Raw genomic sequence first — 26,174 nt, 5'->3', positions numbered from 1 at the left:
CAGAACATCTTTAGCAGGACCCTTTTGTTTTCCTCTAAAAAATGCTTTCTGCATAAATATATGTAGAACAGAATCATCAGTGTTTTCTGGAAGGAGTCAAAGATATTGCCCATAAAAAGAAGACTTAGGAAGAAGGTTTGGAATACAGGTAGGAAGAAGCCTCTTCTCTTCCATTTGGCATTCTCCTGCACAGCTTGAATTTTCTAACTATGCCACTCATATTTTGTGTTAATATATCAATAGAGATTTTTTAAAAAATATTTATTTTTTTTTTAGGTGTAGATGGACACAACACAATGCCTTTATTTTTATGTGGTGCTGAGGATTGAACCCGGATCCCGCCCGTGCTAGACAAGCGCTCTAACACTGGTCTACAATCCCAGCCCCACAATAGAGATTTTTTAATGATAAAATTATGGGCTATTTAAAGGAGTTTTTCTTTGCAGTTCTTACTACTAAAATAGTAAACAATTTCTATAAAACTAGAAAATAAAGGCACTTTTATTTTACATAATTCAAGAAAAACATTGTTAGCTTTTAGAAACTTCCTTGAAGCACTGAGAAGTCTTCAGTTATCAAAGATTAGAAAGTGTTCAGTATTTCTTATCTGTTAAGACAGAAGCACTTTCTCTTATGTCCTTAAGGTTTTCAGCAGCAAGACTTTCGGATAATCAGAGTACTCTGCTCCCTACACCGTCTGCTTTCCTGTAATTTTACTGTAATTTACGGTAGAACAGAGTTGACAGAAAAACTCTTAGCAGATGGGTAAAGTTTAAATAATTTTTATATTGAGTTTCATGTTTGATTCTATGTCTCCATCTTCAGTAGAGGTGTGATTGTCAATTCAATATGTCCCGATAAAAGCATCTATCGGGAAACCTGTGATACAGTTTGAGTGTTTGTGCCTCACCTCCAGATGGGTATGTTGGAATCCAATCATCAATGCGGTGGGAGTATAAGAGGTGGGTCTTTGAGAAGTTATTAAGTCACCAGGGCTCCACTATCATGAATAGGATCGGAGCCCTTAAAAAACAGGCTCTAAGAGGTGAGGTGTAGCTCAGTGGCAGAACACTTGACTAGATGGTGCAAGACTCTAGAGTACCCTGGCCCCTTGCACTGTATGAGGACCCAGGAAGATGACTCCATGTCTGAAGCAGAGAGCACTCACCAGACAATGAATCTACTGAGGCTTTGATCTTGGGTTTCCCAGCCTTCAAAACTGTGAACAATACATTTCTACTGTTGACATATCACTGAAGCTAAGGTATTTTGCTGTAACAGTCCAAATGGACCAAGACACCCAGAATCTTGAACTTTGCATATTTAAGTGATAGACCCATGCCCATTTTCCCTCCGCTTTTGCATATTTTGATGCTGGCTCCGTTTGTGGCACATTTTCACCCTTCACCCTCACATTGCAAATGTTTCAAATGAGAGAGTTTGGTGGAGGCTTCTTTTCCAAGAAGAGAGCATGAGAAAATGGAAAAACAATTTTGACAAAAATCCATTTTAAGAAATACATTTGGTTACCAAGACCAAGAGGAAAAAAAATTACATTTATCACGAATCCAAGCTGTTCATCCATCCATCTTTTCATCTTAGTAAGTGATATATGAAGTCTCTGTTCACTGCCTTTTTGTAAGTAGTGATGTTGGTGAGTCAGGGAGTTGCAGATTCCTGTGTTTTAAAGACATACACAGCTCTCTCATACTTAAGTAATATCCTCTGTGGGCTGGAAGCAAACGAAAATTAATTCTACTGGAACTTGATAAAGTTTAAGTCCATTAAAAGCTAGACTACTTTATATCAGACTTCCAAATGAATGAGACAAGAGCTCTCACAGTAGCTTCAAAATGGGCATATTTATAACCCTGTCCTGCTTGCCAAAAATAATTACATCCCATTTTTTCTGCCAACCATTTAAACTTGTTTCACAGAAAATGGAAAAATGGAGTTGGTGCAAATAGGATTCTTCCCATGAGAAGGAAAAACACTTTTGGAACCCTCAAGCAATCTGCATGGCTCATTGATTTTGGAGCATTCTGCTTGGAAAGTTCTTTGTTTATATGTTTATTTGTTTAGAGATCATTTATTCTCCAAATTAATTATATGACATGTATTTCCAAATGCCACAATAATAGAAGACTGGCATCACATTAGAGATTGTTTCTAAAAGCGTGCAGTTGTCTGTGGAACATCCTGATCTGGTCCACGAACTGAGGCCGATCTAAGAGGCTGCTGATCTGGCCGGACTTCAGGTTACTCTGATCAAAAGCCATCATATTTTGGATCTGGAATGCTTCCCAGAGATTGATAAAACTGGTAAGCCCAAATAATTTTTTCTTTCCTTTTAAGTTGATTATCTCAGTTATTTTATCACAGAAACAAAAATATGACTAACACACAGGCTTATCAGTATAAGCAGACATGGACAAACTTATTTCTCCTTAGAGCCATCTTGTATCCACTCCACTCTAAATTTCTGAGAACCCACACAGTCTTCCTTCACAGGAACTGCAGAGTCTCATCTAACACTTAGAATATGGGGTCCTTGGCACTTGTTCTTTCCTACCTAGCCCCAAGCCCCAAGGTTTCCTTTTAATGACATTACTGTGTCATTAAAAGAGTCATTAAAAGAGTTCACTTTTAATGACATTACTGTGCCCATTTAGTTCATATTGTATGCAGTTAGTTTGATTTGTTACATTTGTATTGTGTGTTCTGAACAAGTTATCCTTTGTTTTCTTGACTGATATGATCATCTGTACATAAATACTTTGATGGTATGATACCATCTTCTGTGGTTCGGGTATGGTTCAAGTGTACCTCCCAAGACTTCCTGTGCTGGAAGCTCAGTCCCTACAGTGTGGTGGTGATGGGAAGTTGTGGAACCATTCAGTGGTGGGGCCTGGTGGGAAGTGATTGGTCACTGGAGGTGCTGTCCTTGGAAGGAATCAATGTAGTTTTCCTGGAGCCCTGGTAAGTTCTTGAGAAAAGATTGTTGTAAAAAAAGATAGATTGGCCCCTTATTGCTTTTTGGCTTCCTGTCTTGCCATGTGATCTCTTCTGTATATGATTATTTATTGTGAGGCCATCTACCATGATGCCCTCATGAGACTGAATAAATGGGCCTACCAGACCTTGAACTTTTGGCCTCCAAACTGTGAGCTAAATAAAAGTATTTGGTATAGCAATGGAAAAGGGACTCATACATAAACTAAGACCCGTGCTGACTTTGAACAGATATCTCATGGCCCAGTCATGTAGATATATACCATACCATTAACCATCATAGTTACAGCCTCTTTATCAGTTTCCCCTACTTCCTGACCTCATCTACAGTCTATTCTAAACTCAGCATCCAGAGTAGTCCTTTAAAAAGTTGAGTCAGATAGTGACACTCTGTTTGTCACCTTCTAATGGCTCACTATTTCACACAGAATAAAAGGCACAGTTATTAAAGTGACTAGGAAGGACCTATAGTTTCTCTCTTGCTCCTTTCCTCCATTGTCCCCACACTCATTTCCAGTCTCCAGGGCCTCCTGGCTGTTTCAGGACCTTTGCACTGACTATTCCCCTGTCTTGGGTATCCACATAGCTGACTCCCTCATCTCCTCACTCCCTTTCTTGGCTCAAGTGCCACTTGCTGAGTTCTGTTGTTCCCAACTTAAAAAGGCAACCAGGTCTGGGGGTGTGTTTCAATGGCAGAGCACTTGCATAGCATGCACAAGGCCCTCAGTTTAATTCCCAGCACCACAAAAAAGAGAAAAATAAAATTAAATAAAACCCAAATGGAACCTTTTCCTGTATTACTCTCTCAATCATCTCTATCATGTTGTACCATTTCATTTTCCCTCAACATCCAGCACTCTTGCTGTGGTTTGACTGTGTCCCCCAAAAGTTCATACATGAGTATATGAGTCTCCAAATTCATATTAGTGGTAATTGAGGGTGGGGGCTTTAGAGCTAATTTATGATTCAGTGAGGTCATGAGGATGGGACCCTTCTTAGCCTTATAAGAAGAGCTGGCATGCTTGCTCCATCTTACATGTGATAGCCTATTCATGTGATGATATAGCAAGATGGGTCTCACCAGATGCTTAGCAGATACTGGTACCAGCCTATAGAACCATGAGTTAAATATTATTATTTTTAAATTGTCTAGTCTGGGGTATTTTGTTGTAGCAACAGAAAATGGACTAAGACAATGTCCTAATACAATATTGTCTTTTTCATTTCATAATTATATATCTTCATTAGGATATCAGCTCCATGAGGGCAGAGATCTTCCCTGATTTGTTCACTGATGTATCTAAATGCTCAGAACAGTGCTATTAGGAAACAGTCAATAAATCTTGCTTGAATGCATGAATAAATGATTTATAAGCTATAAAATATATTTTTATTAATATTATCTACAAGGGTTTCTGGCTCAGGCAATTGGTCAAGGGACAAATCATGTAGGGCTTTGTAAGGCATGAGTACTTAGATTGATTGTTCAGAGTGAGATTAGAAGCTACAAGAGAACTTTGAGCTGCAGAGTGTGATGATGTGACTTAGGATTGCCAAAGTTCATGTGGTTCCTGGGTGGCACTCATGGAGTCAGGGAAAGCATTTCAGCTGCACTGGTCCATCAAGAGGTTATGGTGGTCTAGAGCAGAGAAGTCATGGTAGAAGTGATGAGAAAGAAGTGCGTGCATTCTGGATACATCACAGAGGTAGAGTTAAGAAGTCATTCTGGTGAACCTTGCTGAAAGAAGGGAGTGGGGAATCAAGAACAACTGTTAAAATTTTGGCCTGGAAAACTGAGCAAATAGCAGTGTCAGTTACTGAGATGAAATAGTGGAGAGAAGCAGACTTGGAAGTGAAACAAAGAATCCTTTGGCTTTGTACCTGCACCCCATGTTTCTTGCAGCAATATTCAAAGTAGACAAGATACAGTATCAACCAAGATGTCTGTTGACAGATAAATGGATAAAATAAAAATGTAGTATGAAAACACAATGGAATATTATTCAGCCATAAAAGGATGAAATCCTGTCATTTCCAGCATCATGGGTGGAACTGGAGGACAGTCATGTTAAATGAAATAAACCAGGCCCAGAAAGACAATATTGCACAATCTCACTTATGTGTGGACTCTACAAGGCTTGCTCACATAGAAGTAGAGAATAGAATTGTGATTACCTGAGGGTATGGGAAGAAAGAGAGAGAGGTTTGGATAATGGATATTCAAATATTTTTAGATAGGGGGATTTAGTTCTGATATTCTATAGCACAGTAGGGTAACTATAATCTACAGAAATTTATTATACATTTCAAAATAACTAGAGGAGATCTTGAAGATTCCCAACACACATAAATGATCATATTTGCAAGGAAAATGATAATTATTCTGGTTTGATCATTATACTTGCATGAATGTACCAAAGTATAATACCCCACAAATAATTACAAATTTTACATGTCAATTTAAAAATTTTTTAATTAAAAATTTTCTTCTATTTTGGATATGTTAAATTTGAGATGCCTACCAGACATCCATATGGAAATGTTGCCTGGGCAGTTGGGTACGTGAGTCAGGAGCCCGAAAAAGAAGCTAGACTAGACAGAGATATTATTTAAAGCCATGGTTCTGGTTGAAATCACACTAGAGAAAATGTGCCTAGGAAGGAAGACTCAGGACTTGGCTCTGGAGCATCCCTCCTTCAAGAGGAAAGGCCAGTAGGGCAGGCTGAGAATGGGCAGCCAGTTAGATGGGAGGACAGCATGGCTATACTAGAAGCTACATGGAAAGGACATTTCAGATGATGCAGCAAGGCATAGCAAAAGGAACCTAAGATTTGACAGTTGGATTTGGCAATGTGGGGGCCACAGGGATCTAGGAAGTACATCAGGACTGCCAGACAGTGTTTTGGACCCCTGTGAATCCTTTGGGATAAAAGGCAGTGCCAGCCCCAGGCAAGCAGGGTATGGCTCAGTGCTCAGCAGAGGCAACAGAGAACTCTCCAGGACCACGGACAGGGATCCTTCAAGGTGGAGCAGAGGCATGCTGCGTTTCTCACGTACAGAGCTTTGGGGCATGAGGCAGTACTTGGGAATGTGAAAGGAAATGGTGACCCTATGGCTGGAAGGCTTGATGGCTCCAAGATAGACAAAGTCACAGAGAAAAAAAGACAGGTTTTCCTCACCAGAAAACTCTATATCAACAAGGTCAAAATATCACAGGACAATGTCTTAGTCTTAATGAACATTTAGAATTCATTTCTAAGAATATAAACTTCTCTTTCCAATCACATGGTGCCAGAGTTTTAAATTTATATTTTTCCCCAAGAACAAGTTATACCTAAGACCTATAGAAAAAAATTCAGCAAATATCCTTTTTATTTTTAAGTTCATTTGCTAAAAATCCAACTGTGAAAAGCAGTATTTCTCCCTAGCTTTCAGTAACTAAATTAAAAAGTTATTTTCAAATGGATCTCTCTACTAAAAACATATAGGGCACCCTATCCTTTCTTTTATGCAAAACAATTGATGTTTACTTGATTAAATAGAATGAAAATTTGAACAGCCAAGTTTTAAAAGCAGATCATACATTATTGTTAACATATAAAATACCCAAAATCAACTTGGCTGTTTTAACTCAACTGAACACACTGATCACTACCATTACTTTCTATCATCATCATCATCATCATCATCATCATCATCATCATCATCATCATTTGACAATGAAAAATGAAAAACAAAATGCTGGATGCTATACAGGTCAGATATTTAAATACAGAACCTTCCCATTAGTGCTTACAATTGAACTGCAATAGTCTTTGGAGGTTTGCTATATAAACACAGCAAAGAACATAAATGGAAGAAACTAGATTAAGAGAAAAAAAACATCTTCTCCATTGCTATGGGATGGTTGTGATCCCCAAACTTCATATGCTAAAGAGAGTGAAACCCAGTGTGATTGCATTTGGAGATACAGTCTTTAGGAGGTGATAAAGGCGAGATGAAATTTTAAGGGCGAGTTCCTAACTGCATAGAACTATTGTCCTTGTAAGGAGAGGTTGAGAGAGAGATGCCTGTCTGTCTTATGTCTTTGTCTATACACCCATGAACCTAGGAGAAGCCACGTATGCACACACAGGAAAATAGTTCAGTCTCCAGAACTTCAAGAAAATAAATTTCTTTTTCTTAAGCAACCAAGCTTATAGTATTTATTTTGTTATGGCAGCCTGAGCTAAGACACCTAATTAAGATTTCTTTTTTAAAAAAAAAATATTTCATTTTAGAAGAAAGACAATATGATGGGTTAGAATGTCAACTAGTAAATAAAAACGTTTGATACACATCTATGATTTTTCTGGGAGACAAACAATGAAAAATTAAGTAAATTCCTTCCTCTAAGATGCCTGTCAACAGGTTACTTCTTCCACCCACTCCGACATCAACAGTTATCCTCACCAGAATTCAGATATTCTCCATGAAAGTGTAGTGACCTGACATCTTCATTAACCTCCCTCCTGGTGACGACTGATCATGGGACCAAGCAAAGCAGAAAACTCAGTGTGTCCTCAAAACCAGCCTGCTCTTGGGAGCCTAGAGGACCGGCACTGGAAGCAGCTGCCTCCCCTCACTGGATGGGTGATGCTGTGGAATCACCTCATTTCCTCTGTCCCTTCCCTGTTTGAGCCTCAGCAGGGATCTGAGCTCTCTGTGCTGCAGGTCACTGGGCAAAGCTCCTTGGTGGTACCTGGCACATAAGAGGAGCTCTTTCTAGAATGACTGGGAAGAACATACCACCCCAAAATATGCTGCGTATTGACTATTTTAACTTAAAAGTTGCTTCTGTTTTAATAAACAAGGCTTCCTTAATCTTTTTTCCTGAAAAGAGGAGATAAAAACTCCTGTGAAAGATGCCCTGCCTGTACCAGGGGGAAAAGAACATTAATTCCACAGGGAGTCATAGCTGAGAGGATCCGGTACAAACAGCCTTGTTAAAATAATTATCTTCGTTTAGCTTCCCCACATATTTTTCTACAATTGCCTCTCTTCGTTCATCTTTGTATTAAGAGCATTTGGCTTTTGCCACTTCTCTGAATTTTCATTTCTCCACGAGGACTTCTGTGTCATGTAAAACTACACATTCTAGGTGCTTTTTTCCTATTAATCTGTCTTATGTTGATTTAATTCTCAGACCCAGCTGCAAACACTAAGAGAGTAGAGGGAAGATCTGGCTTCTCCCACAATTCAGGATATTATAACAGAACAAAATAAAATCAGAGAGAAATCATGAAATTGAGTGTAGAAATAATGACATCTATCAGGATAATTCCTTTTAAATAGTTTTAAAGCTTTAATAGGTTCCCTCACCTATTGTACTACCTACCAGTCACAGGAATTAGGTTCCCTGTCGTGGAATATGCCGTCTCTCTCCCACAGAGGCAGAAGCTGGGGGAAAATCAAGGATCTAGCTTGGGGCACTCTGGCTTGAAATTGAGTGAATGCTGATTAATATCTCTGTGCCTCAGTTTCCTCATCTATAGAAGGTATTCGAGAGTAATGCCTATTGCATAGGATGATTGTGAGATTTAAAGAAATAACACCTCACACCCACTGCGTGATGCCTGGCACACAGAGATTCTCAAAACTGTCCAGGCTGGCTTGAGCTTGTGGCCAATAGTAACAGGTAACACAGGGCCTAGGAGCTGGCTCTAAATGCTCCTGAGATTTGCTTCCCTGAGACACAGACTGTTAGTTCACTTTTTGTCACCAGTACAAAATACTTCAGGTAATTAATTTAAAAAGAAGAAAGGTTTATTTTTGACTCATGGTTTCAGTCCATGGTCATTTGGCCTGTTGATTTGGGGCTGTGGCAGCTCCGTATATTGTGGCAGAAGCACCTAGAAGAAGCTGCTCATCTCATGGTGTCCAGGAAACAAAAGAAAGAGAGAAAGAAGGAACAGGGTCCCAATATCCATTTCAAAGGCATGCCCCCAGTGACCTAGCTTCCTCCTAAAGGTTCCGCCAATTCCCAACAATGTCACAGGTTAGGGAACAAGCCTTCACCATAGGGGCCTTTGGGGGACATTTATCAAAACCACATCACAGGTCATAGCACCCCTTCCCTGATTCCTCTTATGAATAAGAAAAACATCTCAAGAGCTTTGGGGCAGCAATCACAGACAGAGAGGAAGAGGCATAACATTATATTATGAACTAGAAAGGGGAGTCGGGGACAGAAACCAGTGGAGAGAAGGAGATTCCGAAACCACTATAGTCATCTCCACCCCCACATCTGTAAGCATCAGTGTGTAGTCAGCATCTGGAGAGTTTCCATGGGCACTTCCAGGTCTGGAGGGATGGGAACAAAGGTGGGGACAGGTAGCTCAAATTAAAAAAAAAAAAAAATTAAATCTCCTTGGCACTAGAGCTCAGGAACTCAGCAGCTCAACAAAGGAGGAAATGGTGCAGATTGAGGGGTGGACCAGGACCACAGGGATAGGGCCAACTCCTGGCTTAGCCTAAGGGAAATTTCACAGGGTTTCAGAAGGAAGGACAAGAATCCAGGGTCCCAGCAAGGGAGCACAGTACCCCTATGGGATCCTGCCCACCCTCTTTGGGTCAGACAATCTATAAAGGCAACATTCATGTCTGAAATCAAGCCTCTGACAGGGGAAGACAAACTGGTCCCCAGCAGGGTGCAAAAGCTGTCAGGGAAAATTCACAGACATCAGAGCCAAGCCCAGAAGCACAAGGAGGGAATGACTGCATCACATGTGAGCAGGACAAAGTGTTGGCAGGGTGCGTATGCTAACTCACTAAAGCTACATCAGGCAAGCAAACAAATGGAACCAGGAGTGTGAGAACAGAGCTTGCAAATGGGAAAGAAAACATCAACCAAGAGATAGAAGCTCCCCACAAGGATTTCCGTGGAGCCCAAGAAGCTAATGAGAATAAGAATTCAGCAAAAGAAGGATTCCAAGTGATAAAAGATGAGACTTGGATGAAAAGGAGACTCGAGACAGAACTAAGGAAACCAATTACAAAGTGAGAATTAAAATCCCACCATTGTGAATCTCATAAATAATTTAGAAACAGCCGGGAATAGAGCAGACATTGAGTGAAAATCAAAATAATGGCATGGGAGGAAGCATGAGATTGCCACAGTAATTTTGTGGAAGAAGGAAGAGATCTGTGATAAATTACCATGAAGAGGATTTGCATGGAGGTAAGAAACTTTTTATGAACCCTAGAAATGAATGTGCTTTATAATGAAAGACCTCTCATCCAAAATTTGGTACTCACTTAAATTTCTCTTTCTTTCTTCCTTCCTTCCTTCCTTCCTTCCTTCCTTCCTTCCTTCCTTCCTTCCTTTCTTTCGTTGATTTCAAGTAAACACAATTATTTAAAACATTAACAGGGGCTGGGATTTGGCTCAGGGGTAAAGCATGTGCTCAGCACACATGAAGGCCTGAGTTCAGTCCCCAACTCCAAACACAAAAACAACAACAAAAGAACTCACAACGCTATCACATTAATGTTAATTTCGTAAAAAAAATTTAAAAATACCCACAGTGTATTCCTTCATAGTTTATGTCTTTTATCGTTGTATGAGCAATAAATTTTTGAATTTATGGTCACGTAATTTTAAACTGATTATTACTGCATGGTTCAATTCTGGGCAATTTACTGCTTTTGGTGTTATACTTTTCTGCATTGCTTAAATAGTTTATTGAAAACACAATTCACTTTTTATTTTCAAAAGCATATGGAGCATCCAGACACAATGGTGCATGCCTATAATCTCAGTGGCTCAGGTGGAGTGCAAGTTCAAATTCAGCCTCAGCAAATGCGAGGCACTAAGCAACTACTCAGTGAGACCCTGTCTCTAAATAAAATACAAAATACAGCTGGGGATGTGGCACAGTGGTTGAATGTCCCTGAGTTCAATCTCTGGTACCAAAAAAAAGTATATGGAGTAAACTATGTTATATGTATTTATGAACATGTCAAAATGAACCCCATTATTATGTATAACTATAATGCACTAACAAATATAAAAAATCTAATCTTTAGTATAAAAGGAATAATACATTCAACATTCTTGCAAATAATACATATTAGACATTATTGTAGGCTCTAGAGATCAAAGCCAGACTAAGTCCTCTACCCTGCAGCAAATAATATCACAGCAGGATATAGATTCAGGAAGACAAGGGTTAATCCAAACAAGTTCATTCCAGAATACAAGTGATTCAAAACTAGGAAATATATTAATATCATGTTAACAGAGTTATGGAGAAAAATCATGTGATTATTTCTAGACAAGCAGCAGAGGTTATGTGAAAAATTCAGTATTCATTCATGTGAAAAATGAGAAAGCAGGAGCTGAGGGATATGACCGTCATATCTCAACACCAGAGAAAACATGATTCACACACAACATATGTCTTATCTCAAAAGTCAGCATCTTCACTAATGAAGCAAAGCTAGACTTTTCCTGTTAAAGTTGTCTGGAATAAGACTAGAGCATCTGTCATGCCCACACATCTTCAACCTTGAGTTTTTAGACATTAGCACCTATAGTTAGCCAAGAGTAGTCAAAAGAAGCATAAAATTTGAGAAAAAAAGATTAAATTATTTTTATTTGTAGAACATATGATTATATATGTGGGGAAAATCCATGCAAAACAAATACGAGAGAGAGAGAAAGAGAGAGAGAGGAGAGAGAGAGACAGAGACAGAGAGAGAGAGAAATCACACTTTTAAATAGGTTGTGATATAATAAAAGGAAAGACCACTTCTACCATAGCAAAATTCACAATTAACTAAGTATGAACTTGACAAGAAATATCTACAACCCATACAAAGAAACTGGTGACATGCTCATGAAAGAAAAGGGTAGTCTGGATTCAGTGGAAAGATGCATCATATTTTTGAATAAGAAGCTCCAATATTGAAGAGAAAGCCAGTCCTCCCAAAGTTAATCTATAAATTTAATGCCATACAGATTAAAGAAATACCATCAGTGTTCTCTAGAAACCAGGACAATTGATTTTACAGCTCATTTGGATGAATAGCCAAGCAAGAACTGATAAACTCCTTTAAAAAATAATGTGGAAGTCTGCCCTACAAGATATTCAAACATCTTCTAAAGACCCGACTAGCAAAACAGGAGAGTATTACTGCAGGAATTGACAACCAATGGAACAGTACTGAAATATTCAGAAGCTGATGCATTTGTCCTTAGAAATTTAATATGTGATGAAAGGGTCATTTAAAATTATTGAGGGGAAACCGAACTTTTAACAATTGATATCAATGTAACTGGATATCTTAGTTTTTCTCTGTTTGATTTGTTCTATTTTGGTTTTGTTTTGCTGGGGACTGAACCCAGGGCCTCTCATATTCTAGGCAAGTGTTCTACCACTGAGCTACACTCCTAACACTACCAGATATTGTATGGGAAAGGAAAAATATGCATCTGTTTCTCACCAATTACATCAAGATTAACTCAAAATAGAAATAAAATGGAAATGGAAAAAAAGAGCCCGTTTTAAATATTAGATGAAAATATAAGCTGGAGGTTGAGAAATATTTCTTATAACTTAAACTCCAAAGTGGCAATGGAAAAGACCAATAAATTTAACCACAAAAAATGAAAAATTTTACATATTAAAAAGCTACCAGAAGAAAATTAAAAAGACAAATGATAAATAGAGGGTGATAAAGGGGTAATTTACATATTATAGACAAGAGTTAACATCCTCAAACATAATACTATGTAGTATGTGAAAAGATATACATTACATTAAAAAACCAAGGGTGGAACAATGTGTAGAGAATGCATGCACATGTGTAGCACATGTACAGTGGAGGATTTGCTTATAATTTAGAAACAAAAGAATAGCATGTGCAAGGCCCTGAGATCAATCCTCAGCACCAAATAAAACCCTAAGAGTAGTAACTATGGGGTTAGGGTGGGATACAGGGAAAGGAATATAAACAAGACTGAGAGGACAGTGAGGACAACTAGAGTTCCCTGCAAATAGTTTATCACACAGATTTGACTTAGTAATGATAAATGTCTTAAATGGTTAAGAAACAAAATTAAACAAAAATATTGAAATCCTTAAAATCAAAATCAAAGTGAAACAAGTGAAGCAGTCTATTGGGTTAACCAGAGAAAGTGGTTTTAAAGTATAGACATTTAACTAAAGAAACATTGTTCCTTTTAACTATAACTTTTAACTATAGTCAGGCACCATGTAATGACATCTGATTCAATGGCAGACACAAATATGATGGAGGTTCCTGAGCTCAAAAATTCCTATCATCTAGCAACACTGTCCCCAAGGAAATATTGTAGGGCATTGCATTACCCTCACGTTTGTAGGGATTCCAGTAAAAACAAACTTACTGCACTGCCAGTTGTGTAAAAGTACAGCATGTGCAATCATGTACAGGACATAACATTGATAATGATAATGAACAAATGTTACTAGTTTATGTGTTTACTATACTGCATTTTCTCTCATTAGTTTAGAGTATATTGTTTCTATTTCTAAAACTTTTTGACTGTTGAACAGTGTGCTGTGTGGTGCTGACATCAGCCTTTCACATCTATTATTTATTGAGGCTGTTGTTTGTCAAGAGGCCAGGTTGAGTGGCTGACCTACAGCACCCAGTTTTGTGTAAGTACACTATAATGTTCACTGAATGATGAACTGACAACACATTTCTTGGAATGTGTCCCTACTATTAATCAACGCTTTACTTTACTTATCTCTGGTGGCATATTTTCTAAGGGTCATCAAGGGACACATGGTTTCTAGCAGCACCCTACTAAGGTCCAGCAAGAAAAAAAAAAAAAAACAGAAGAAAGAGAATGATATAAGAAACATAAAAACCAAATGCAAAAAAAAAAAGACAGACAGAGAGACTGACCATGAGATTTATTTGATAATGAAAGAAATTACTGTATTTATTAGGTGGAATCATGGCATAGTGACTGTATCATTTTTTAAAAAGATGCATACTTTTTTTTAGAGATTTGTTTTTTTAGTATTTTTAAATGAAATAATGTGGTGCCCAGGCTTGCTTGACTTGTCCAGGGAGAAGTGGCACGGTTGGGTAATGATGACTGAGATGGCCAGGAGTGACTGGGAGTCATAGCTGAGTGATGGTTGCATGTGGGTTCAATATGCTGTTCTATATTGGAGATTATACATTTAAAAGACAAAGAAGATGAAGGAGGAGGAGAAAAACAAATTAGGTTACCCTAGATCTGCTACCTAGTCACATCACCAATTTGTAAAATTTTCCTATGTTATGGAAACATTGGTTCCTTCATTGTAAAGAGAGTATGGATAAACCTCTAAGTTATGAGGCAAATTAACAATATTACAAAGGCAAATCATATAGTGGAATGAAATAAAGGCCAGTTATTTTTATTATGATACAAATATAATTCTTAAAACTAGTAAAAATATTTATTAGACATAAAATCAAAGTAAGATTTCAAAGGAAGTTTTAAAGGTGGATTAGGAAGTAAACTTTGGGGGTTTGATAATTACACAAAAAAACAATGCTAGAACAGAGCTAAGTTTATGCCCCCAAATATTCTTCAATTATTGCCAAATTCAAATATCAGGTGCACTGGAGTTATTTTGAGTAACATTCATAAAACTACACATAGCTTCTACAACTAATATTTAATTTGTAGGACCACAGATGCTAAGCCTGTATTGCTAAAACTTTGTTGACAAATTCTGCCTATTGTTCCCTTAAAAAACACAATAATTAAATTATATCCCATCTATGTATGATGCATCAAAGTGCATAAATGCATTCTACTGTCATGTATAACTATTAAAACAAAATAAAAAATAATTAAAAATGTGAATATTGAAAAAAAATAATTAGATCAAGTTAATTATAAAACCATAGGCGAAACATTGTTCCTTTTCAAATACCCTGGAAAATAGAATAAGGTAAATTGAAAAAATATTTGAATCAAAATAGTCAGGGACAGACCTCAAAGCATTAAAAAACTCTATCTTTATACTCTTGGGATTTGCATTCAAAGACTCAATCAAATTTAAATTCATCACTTAGGCAAAATGGGATAGGGATCTCCCATTAAAATTATCATAACTGCTGGCTTGTCAAAATGCTCAAGTGCATTAGACATACCATGGAAAAATCACTATCATTCCAATAATGTTTATGCATTAATCCAGAAAACATGGAGGATGACCATGCCACAGACTCATACAACACTCATCTTACTGATTCAGAGACCACCCCATCTCAAAGAGATAGAAGCTGTAATAGCAGCAGGGGCCAGAGAAGCCATGCCTATGACCTGGGTGGGATGAAGGGTTTTCACCACCGATCCACACAAAGAGGGATAAGGCTGTGGTCAGATGAATAGACTAGTACCACTCAAGATTAGTACCACCACTGTGGCTTTTGCATGGGGCCACTGCAGGTGATTTTGGAACTGCATGACCTCACCTCATAGCTGCCCTCTCTGGAACATGAAAGCTACATTTCCTGAATGTCTACCCAGACTGGGCTCTCACAGTGAACTAACTGGTAGTTCAACAAAGATTCCCTGATTTAAGGTGTAAATTTTCTTTGTTTCCAGAGAGCTAGGTATATGCTAATAGCAAAATTAAAACCAAATAAAAAAATTTCCAAGTGAAGGAATAATTACATTTTTCTATTGGTTGGCTTAGTGCAACAGATGGGTGCAAACTGGAAATAATTAGATGGTAACCAATTTCTGCAAACTGAATGTCCTCTTTCTGCAAGGACATCTACCATCACATAGCCCTTTCCTTTACAAAAGTGAGACCAAAAAGAAGCCAATTTGTTTACATACATGTGTCAAATTAAAATCTACACTATAACTGTATGCCATCTAAAATGCCTCCTCTATTCAAAACAGAGCTATGAAAAGCAAGACCATCTCATTTTGACATCTGCACTGCACACTCTAACTGAACTGGAGCCCCAAGGCAAGGTGCCAGAGAATACCTCCCTGTGGCCATGGGAACTGTTGAAGGCAGGAGAAAATAGTTAACAGCAGGTTGCTTATTGCTTCATTTCAAATGAATGCAAACAAAAACATTTCCAAGTTCTAGAAACTTTTGAGTTTTCATTTAGAGAACAGTGGAGAGAGAGGAAGAAAATCCAAGCCAGACTCCTCTTCTGAAGAACTAACCAGCCTATTTCAACAAGAAGCTCAAGATAGCCCCACATCTTCTGCAGTAATCCAAGGAAGTCCAAGCCAGATGAGCTGTGAAATCCTTGATTGTTCAAAAGCTCTCTGATTTCTCAACTACTGAAACTGAATGTTGCTATCCATTCAACACAGAGCATACTGCTACTTTGGATTAGAAAAGTGGAGATGACCAGATTTCTGACATACAGGCCACTTTAAGAGATTTATTTGGAGTAACAAATTTATATCTACAAATAAAACAGTGACATCCAGTTTTAGCTCCAACATGTGAAAGAGTTTTGAGAGTTGTCACTTCCATCCTTACAACAAAAGAATAGCTGAACAAATTGAAGAGTAATAATTTACCTTGCACTCATCAGAAAACTAAGGTTGCAGGACAAACTGCCACTCAAAAACTGAAGACATGTGAATCTAGAGTCCCAACCAAGATCTGGAAAAGTGGCTAAAGCCATAAACTAGTAGAAATCCTTCAAATGTTAATTTTGACAGATTGTTGGAGGCTGAGTATGAATTAGCCTGAAAATGAGAGATTGCTGAGGGCCACAGTCTTAGGGTGACACTCAAATTTGGTGCATCTTAGGTCTAAAAACACTACCAAATTCTCATGGTTAAAAGCCCAGGAAGATCACTTGATGGCTGTGGCACAGGGAGGAAAGACTAATTTTAATGAAATGTGAGCAAGATTTTCTGCAAAACACAGGTCTCCTCTCTGGGATAAAAAGACTTTTCCAGAACATTCTCCCACCTGGAGGAAAAATATTTTCCCTGACTCTGTGCCACCCCAGCCATCTTGACTTACCTAAAGCAAAACAAAAGTCTAAGAAACATTTGTAAAAGTCATGGCTCAGGGACACAGATACAACAAAAGACTCAAATTTGATCATGAGAGTAAGTCACTTCCCACACACCAACAGGTCTCTAATATAATCATAATAAATTACAATTGAAATTGTTGCAAGACACAAGAAGGCATTCTTAGGGAAGTCCAAAGATAACAGAGAGGATGAAAACAAGGGAAATAGATTAATGTGAAGCCTCTGATACCTACAGCTAAAGCAAACATTAAACAGAACCCAAACTCCAGCCACAAAAAATGAAATGTCACACTTAAGGGCTATGTACATCAGTTCCTATTATCCAATGCAGTATATTTGGGTTTCAGCAGAAAAAATACAAGGCATACTAAAAGGCAAGAAAATCAATCTGAAGAGACAAAGCAAGCAATGGAATGAGACTCAGATACAACACAGATGGCAGAATCATTAGCTAGGGTATTTAAAACAGATATTTTGAATACACTAAGGGCTGTTGTGAAAAAAGTGGATAATATACAAGAATAGATGGGAGATTGTTTGTAAACAGAGAGAAGGAAGGTCTGAGAAGGAATCAAAGGAAATGTCTTTGAGGAGCTCATTGGTAGACAGGACACAGCCAAGGAAAGAAGTAATGAGTGAGAGAAGATAGGTCAGCAGAAATGTCCCAAACTAAAATGTCCTAAACAGAATATCTAAGCATAGTGGTATAATTATAAATTATAAGTTATAATGTATATGTAATGGAAATGTCAAAAGGAAAGGAGATAGAATGGAATGGAAGGAATATCTGAAGGAATAATGAGTGGTGACTTCCCAAATATAATTTAATACTGACTGATAATTTTCCAAACAGACCCCAAACCACAAACTTAAGAAGCTCAGAGAACCCAAGCAGAGACAGTACCAAAACATTCTACACTGAGGCATTCAAATAGGAGAAAACCAAGATAAAGAGAACTTTTGGAAATAAATCAGGAAAACACACACACACACACACACACACACACATACCCCTCGTCAATGGATGAACAAAAATAAGATTACATCCTGTTATCAAAAAGCAGGCATGAAGTAGATGATCTAGCTGGATGTAGGAGTGTGCTCCCATAGTCCCAGCTGTTAAGGAAGTTGAAACCAAAGGATTGGGCCCAGAGTTCAAGGCCAGCCTAGACAACATAGCAAGACTCTGACTCAAAAGACCAAAACAAAAAATGCACAACAAAAACAAATTAACAAAAGCAACTATAAGGAAAGTAGAGTGAATATTTAAAGGGATTATAAAGGGATTAACAAAACCCCACTAACCCAGAATTATATGTCCAGCAAAATTTTAGTTCAAGAGTGAAGGAGAGGGGCTGGGGGTATATTTCAGTGACATTGTGTTTGCCTAACATGCACAAGGTCCAAATCCCAGAACCTGGGTGAGGGGATGTGAAAGAGAAATAAAGTCTTCTTTAATAAACAAGCATGGAATTCAGCAACCACAGAGGTATCCCTGCAAAATGTTAAAAGTTCTTTGGGGAAAAGGAAAATGAAATGGAACAGAAACTCAAGTCTATATAAAGAAGGGAAGACTCTTGAATAAGTGATAAATGATGGTAAAATATTTTCTTATTCCTAATTATTCTAACAGGAATTAGATTAGTTATCTGATTGAAGTAATAAAAATAACAATGTACCAGGTGATTATAGGATAAAGATAAATGTAATGAATAACTGCAATGTCATAAGGAATGGAAAGTAGAAGTTGAAATACTCTCTTATAAGGTACCCTTACTGGATGTGATGTGGTATAGTGTTATTTGAAGTACATTTTGTCAAATATATTGTTATTTCAATATTACATATAATATTGAAAACTAAGGCCACCACCAAAATGATATATAAAAGATGTATAATTGATATGATAATAGGGGAGATATATCTACACAGTATAATGCTGTGTGTGATAAGAGAAATGAACAATCAAACCACACAATGATATGAATAAATCTTAAATGCATATAGTTAGGTGAAAGAAGCCAGTCTGAAAGAGCAACATATTGTACAATTCCAATGATATCATGTTCTGAAAAAGGAAAAACTACAGCTATAGAAAAAAGATCAAAAGGGGAGGGATTGAATAAGTGGAGTACGATGGATTTCGTAGGGCAGTAAAACCATTCTTATGATGCTATATTTGTGAATACATGACACTATGCATTTGTCAAAGCCATTGATCTGTATAGCACAAACAGCAAACATGAATGTTTGCAATTTTTCAGAAGTATTTAGGAGGGCAGAGAATCCCAAGATAGAGAAAAGAATGTGACAAAACAATCAAATTGTACTGGAATTATATGCAACAACCTCACAAGAAGGGGCAATGTGGGGGCATATCAACCTAATTGACTATAGAAATGAGTAGAGCATATAAAAATAAAGGTGAAAGAAGCTATACATGAGCTAGGTTCAATTGAAAAAGTTGTGTGCAAACTGGGGGATCTGGTTAACAACTGATGTTATTTCATATATGTCCTGGAATTGAACAATTCAGTAAATGGAAAGCAGATAGTGAGAGCCAGTTTCTCACTAATGGAGTGGAAACAAGGGGAAGAAGTTAGAATGACCCATATGGTAAAGGATTAGTATTAGCAATGTCACTATGAACTCACATTTAGTCTCATAAGTATTGATGTTTATGGATAGAAATATACATAGGTATATTCATATGTGTGTGTGTGTTGTGTGTTGTTAAACACATATATGTTCTTGTTTTCTCAGCTGAGAGAACCTAGAAGCAAAGAGCCCCTGCAATACTGAACACATCCAACACCCAGATTTTGGTTTCTAATACTGTTCTCTAATAAAAGGAACCCAGGCTTCTTGGAGAAATAACTGATTTGCCCACACTATTTGGGTAGTGTGTTAGCTGGCTTTTGTTGCTATGAACTGACAAGAGAAGGAAAATTTATTTTGTCTTTTGGCTTCAGAAGTTTAGTCCATGGTTAGCTGAGTCCATTGCTCTGGGCCCATGGTGAGGCCACACATCATAAGGGAAGGATGATGCTGCTCAGATTGTGGTGGCCAGGAAGCAGGGGTGGTGGAAGGCAGGGGTGGGGTCCAGGGAAGTTGTACCCTTCCAGGGCACACCCCCAGTGATCCACCTCCTACAGTCATACCCCACCTGTTTACACTTACCACCCAGTAAGTCCATTCAAGCTAGAATGGACTGATTGGATTATGAGAGTCATAATGTGCCAGCATTGATATAATCCAATCATTTCATCTCTGAACATTCCTGCATTAATGCAGGAGATATTGGGGGGCACATTATATCCATAAGATAAGACAGGAATATCTTTTAGTGCCAGAAAGTAAATAAGTGACAAAATATAATAACTTCAAAATGATAAGGGTGTGTCAAAGGGACATGGGAGCCAACTGGAGCAATTTGAGCAACACAATAAATAAAGTAGTGCTGGATTATGACCAAAAATATAAAATAAATATTACCGAGTCTATATTTATATAAATAAATAAATAAATCTAAGAGAAGAGAGAACTCCCCTAAGCATAAGGACAAACACAATGATCCTTTCCTTAAATGTGGGATGTACACACGGCTTCCTTCCAAAGAGCACAATAGGGAAAGGCGAAAGCAAAAGGTCACTTTTCTTGGAGAAATCTGACAATAGCTTGCTCAGCCAGGTAATCAAAGTCAATTATCAAAAGTGATTTGTCTTTTAACACTGTGTACCTTGATATGATTGACAGAAATGGTGCTTTACCTCTGTGATCTTCCTCCTAACCCAGTCAAATCAGGAGAAACACATCAGACAAATCTGAGCAGAGGGGCATCCTACAATCTATTGACTAGTAACCCTCAAAACTGTCAAGGTCCTCAAAAGCTAGGAAAAGGTCATAGCCAAGAGTTACCTAAGGATACAAGGTAACTAATTGTCATGTGAAGTCCTGGATGGGATATTAGAACATAGAATGATCTTCAGTAAAACTAAGGAAATGTGAATAAACTATCAACTTTAATTAATAATAATATATCAATGTTGGCTCGTTAATTTTAATAAGCACACTGTACTAATATAAGATGTTACTAATGGGAAAATATGGTGATTCTTAATACTGTCTTCTTAATTTTTTTCTGTATCTAAAACTGTACTAAAAGATGAGGTTTATTTTAAACATCCAAGTGGTAATCACAAAGCATAAATATCTCAGACAGTCACACCCTGCCTCACTGTAAGTTGCTTTTATAAACAAGCAGATGCCAGTTGCTCCAAAATCTCTGGTGCTGAGCCCAGGAGCTATGTCCTCACAACACCTGGGACATGCCAGTGAGCTGCCACTGCCCTGGATTCAATCCCTGAATCAAATTAATATACACTTGGTGTGAGTTTCAGACTGAGAGAATGGAGTTTAATGATTCTTGTTTGATATAGGGAGGAAGAATGTTAGAGCATGATCTGGGGAGGTGCCAGACAAAGGGGAGCTTTTCGATTGGTAGCAGGGAGGGCCATGATGATCATTATTTGGCATCTGTACTGCTGGACCACAGGCCTGCCAGGAGGAGGGGAAGGCACACGGAATACACATGAAGAGCCAGTGAGGACTGCCAGATGGGCTGGCACCATCCCTCATTCTGCACTGTCAGGAAGGTCACAGTGCAAAACAGAAGGAGCCTGGGATTCAAGTCAGAAAACATGCATGGGTTCCTCTGGATGGTCCTGTGGAATCTGAGTGCTGATACTCAAAAGGGGCATCTTTTGTCTCATTTCTTTCTCACCTCTGGAAGTTGACTTTCTTGTTGCAGTTTCAAATGAGTCTCATCTCCCTATGTACAACTGACACAAATAAATGGTTGCCTAGTTTTATCTTAATACCTCCATGTGACATACACATTGGTGCACCCACACTCACCAATGACAGCCTGATCTCTGATATGGAAATGATGCAAGCTGACCAGCTGGGGTAAGACAAGCTACTTACCTTTGCAGGTTCCATCTTCCCCAAATGGCAATCTTATGAAAGCCAAGAAATAAAAGCAGCAAAGCTTTGATACCCCCAAGGCTGGTATTTCAGCCTCCTTTGGGGAAAGGAGGGCACCTAGACCAAGAATCCATTTTCCCCAACCATCACATCTGTAGCATTAATTTACCTGTACAGTGGAGATGACAGAATGAAGGAAAATCAAGGGGAAGGAGTCAGAATCATCCTGAAAACCACAACTGAATTTTCACTAAGAACTTCTCCAACCCTGTCAGCTATATTTTTTTTCTGTAAGAATTAAGTGAAGATAAACATCTCAGTGGCACCAAAACATAAATAATACATGCCAATAATTTAGACATTCAGTGTAAGAGAGTGCACTGCCCATTAGAACTACTGACAATTAAAAGAACATGCACCTTAATAAAATTTACACCAACACCAACTCAAGCAAGAGGCAGAATGCTGTTGGATCTTTCATCCTACCTTCAAAGAAATAACTGAAAGTTAAAAGGAAATTCCAAAATGAATTAAAATTCAGAGCACAAAGTTATGAAATCATGACTCCCCTGTAATTCTGTAGTCATAATTGTATATGTAAATACTGGGTTTTAAAATGCAAAATCTGAGGTTACTTCTAAACCACTGACACTCAATTATTTATGCTGCTTTTTTATGGGTAGCTTCTAATGGAAGTTGATTATTGAATATTTTTAAATAAGAAGAAAAAGGAATAAATTCTCATTTGTCTAAAAAGCTTGAAGAGAATTCTTTTTTCTGAAGGAAGGACAATGGATTGGTGGTCTCCCGAGTTCTCTTTCAGTTTGTGGTGCTGTGATGAATAAATAACAATGCTAAGAAGAGAGACTGCTAACATCCAAACTCCAGCTGTACTCATATGCCATCTTTGGGAAACTAAACATGCAGTAAAAGTCATTTTCCTAAAAATTTTAAGCATAAATCTTTCTAAAACAGAGCACATGTGGCCAGCTACAGTTCACTGCCAGAAACTGGGGAGAAGGGTCAACAATGTGCTCCGTGCAAAACTCACCCTGATGAAGCAGTGAGAACCTGATAAGGCCCACTGGGGACATGAAGAGTGACATTAATAAATAGCTGTGTGAATGTGGTCTTGGGGAGCCAGAGAGAGTCCAGGGTAGTGGACCTGCCTTCAGAAGAACTAGTTAACATCAAAAGCAATAAAAATAGAAGCCAGGCACAGTGGCGCACACCTGTAATCCCAGTGACTTGGGAGGCTGAGGCAGAAGAATTGCAAGTTCAAGGCCAACCTCACACCTTAGTGAAGGCCTAAGCAACACTTGACTTAGGCCCCAAATGGCAACCTTATGAAAGCCAGGGTCTCTCTGTCTCAAAATAAAAAATAAAATAAAAAATAAAAATGGCTGTGGATGTAGCTCAGTGGTAAACCATACCTAGGTTCAATCCCCAGTTTAAAAAACAAAAAAGCCATAAAAATAGAGTAGACTAGTGATTACCAGAGGCTGGAAAAGTGGAAGGTAAATAGAAAGAGGATGGATAATGGATACAGGGCACAGTGAGGTAGAAACAATAGCTCCTTTTGTTCTATAGCATAGTAGGCTAACTATGGATGACAACAGTTAATTGTGTATTTCAAAATAGCTAGTAGAGATGATTTTGAATGTTCCCAGCACAAAAAAAAATGATAAATGTTGAGGTGGTGGACATACCAATTCCCCTGCTAGTCATTACACACTGTATACATGGATTGAAATGTCACACTGTACCCTATAAATATGTACCATTACAATGCTACAATTAAGTAAAAGAAATAATCAAATTATAAATTAATAATAAATTATAATTATAAAATAAAATTATTTTAATAAGTAACTATAAATACTTAAGAGAACAAATGACTCATAATTTAAATTACGTAACAATTACCCACACATTTTAAAAAAGCTACAATAAGCAGAAAACATAAGTATAATGCTGCCTCCGATATCTGAGCTGAGAAAAGTGGGTTCAAAAAACACCAATGTAGAGCCTTAGAATAGCATTAACCCCAAGATCAAGCAGAGGGCCACTGTCCAAGTGGGCACTGTGCTGGGGCAGCCTGGGAAGCCATCCAGGGACACCCAGCCCCAGCCCTGACAGAAGGCACAGCAGGACAAACCACCCCCTCTGCAGACAACTCAAGTAGCCATCCATCTAGACACCAGGTCTCCAGGGGCCCCTGGACTGTGAGCTGAAACATGACCCCATTCCCTCCAGCATGGCCCTCCTATTTTTATATCACTTTTTAGTGATTTTTTTATTTTATTTATTTTTTCCCACAAGGAAAAGTAAAAATTATTGGTTTTCAGAGGTAATCTTATATTATGGGTTCAATTGTGTCTCCCTCCAAATTCATACATTGATATCCTAACACCTTAGTACTTCAAACTGCATCCTTATTTGGAAATATGGCCATTGAAGATGCTATTCATTAAGATGAGGTCATACTGCAATGGGACACCCTAATGCAACAGAACTCACTGTGTCCTTAAAAACGGGGTGATTGGGACACAGTGACATGCACACAGGGAGGTTGACATTGACCACAAAGGTAGCCTGGCATGAAGAAAAGCCGATGATTGCTATAAACTATTAGAATTTAGAAAAGAGGCAGGGGACAGAGTTTTCCTTGGGGCCTTCAGAAGGGAACAAGTCTCCATCTCAAATTTCCAGCTTCCAAAACCATGAGACAGTAAGTTTCTGTGGGTTAAGTCTCCCAGTCTGTGGTACCTTGTTACAAGAGTCTTAGCAGACAAATGCAGCTTGTAATGTCGATTTTAGTTTTACATGGATGTTCCAACAACTTCCTAGGGACACAGAAACCCAGAAAACCAGTGCAAACTGTCCAGGGAGACTGTGTAGGTGTCATACATCAAGGTGATGCCCACTGCTCATGGGAGGCCCCTAGGCCTTCAGCTGGAGACGGAATGAGTCTTACTAACAAGCTTGGGGATGTACAGGGCCCGCTGCAGACAGAATGCTTTAACCAAATATGCAGCAGGGCTTTTCAAAGTGGTAAAGATTTCATAGCAGTTTCTTTTCTCATAGCCACCAATTCTGAACTGTACATTTTTATACTTTGAGGATTCCAAGGGTTAGGATGAAACAGTCTCTCCTATTATATTAAACATTTGAACAAAATATTAAATATTAACATAGAACATTATGTTGAATTTCAACTGAGTGTATTAAAATACTTTAATGTTGAAATTTAAAAGGAAGCTTTTGTAGTTAGAGACAGCTTCTCCTCCCATTGAGTCGTGGAGTCTAATTCCTGTCCCTTGGCACATAAGCCAGCCTTTGTGGCTTGCTTGATCCAGAGATGTGATAGAAGTGACACTCTGGGACACAGGAGGATGAATTGTAAAAAATCCATGCAGCTTTCACCCACGCCTCTTAAAATGATTATTCTGGGAGGTACCCACTGCCCCGTCATAGTATGACCACCAGGAGACCACCATGCTCTGAGGAAGCTCAGGGAGCCAAATAGAGAGGCTAGTTGAAGAGAGATGCACCAGCCCCAGCTGTCCCCTCCTTCCCAGCCAGGCTTTGCACATGCTTGTGAGTGTGGGAACCTTCTCATACATCCTAACCCCAGCAGACATGACTTGCAGAACCAATGAGGCTAGCCAGGAGGCAGAACCAAGACCCCCAAAATACAGCCCCAGTCCAGATGTTCTAGCCATCTCCAGCCATCTGCAGGGGGTTCCAGGCACAGGTAAGACTTCTTCTCTGTGCCCTGTCTAAATTCTTCCCTCACAAAATCATGAGCATAACAAAATAGAATGTGGTTTCTGAAGCTCCATTTCTGTGAAATATTTTTTTTTCTTTCCAACAGAGTGAGGTGGGTTTATCCAGAAGCAACAGAGTTAATGGAATTCCATTAGAGATGCTTTTTAACAAGCAAGTGGCACTAATACATCTTCCGGCTACAAAGGACTTCACAGTCTTTGGCAAACCACATCTTATGTAAAATATGCATCTCGTGTCTTTACTTCCTAACAGGTGCCTAAACAAAATGGAGATCGAGACAGAGAGAAAGAAGAGCATTACTGCAACCCCAAATGGCAACATGTGAC

General features: G+C 38.4%; 1 protein-coding gene and 1 long non-coding RNA gene across 3 annotated transcripts in view; one reads left to right on the top strand and one right to left on the bottom strand.

Moving 5' to 3' along the window:
- The window catches only part of Entrep2 (endosomal transmembrane epsin interactor 2), a 410,933-nt gene that overhangs the window by 146,880 nt on the left and 237,879 nt on the right, over positions 1 to 26,174 (bottom strand). The gene's annotated exons all lie outside the window — the stretch shown is intronic.
- LOC125612511 lies at positions 8,571 to 26,156 on the top strand. The gene is made up of 2 exons (XR_007342932.1): positions 8,571 to 10,231; positions 26,101 to 26,156. It is a non-coding gene; the product is annotated as an uncharacterized LOC125612511 (long non-coding RNA).

Source organism: Marmota marmota, unplaced genomic scaffold, assembly GCF_001458135.2.
Source record: "Marmota marmota marmota unplaced genomic scaffold, marMar, whole genome shotgun sequence".
NCBI classification, from domain to species: Eukaryota; Metazoa; Chordata; class Mammalia; order Rodentia; family Sciuridae; genus Marmota; species Marmota marmota.
The sequence above is the reverse complement of the archived record's forward strand: the minus strand, read 5'-3'. Positions and strand labels throughout refer to the sequence as shown.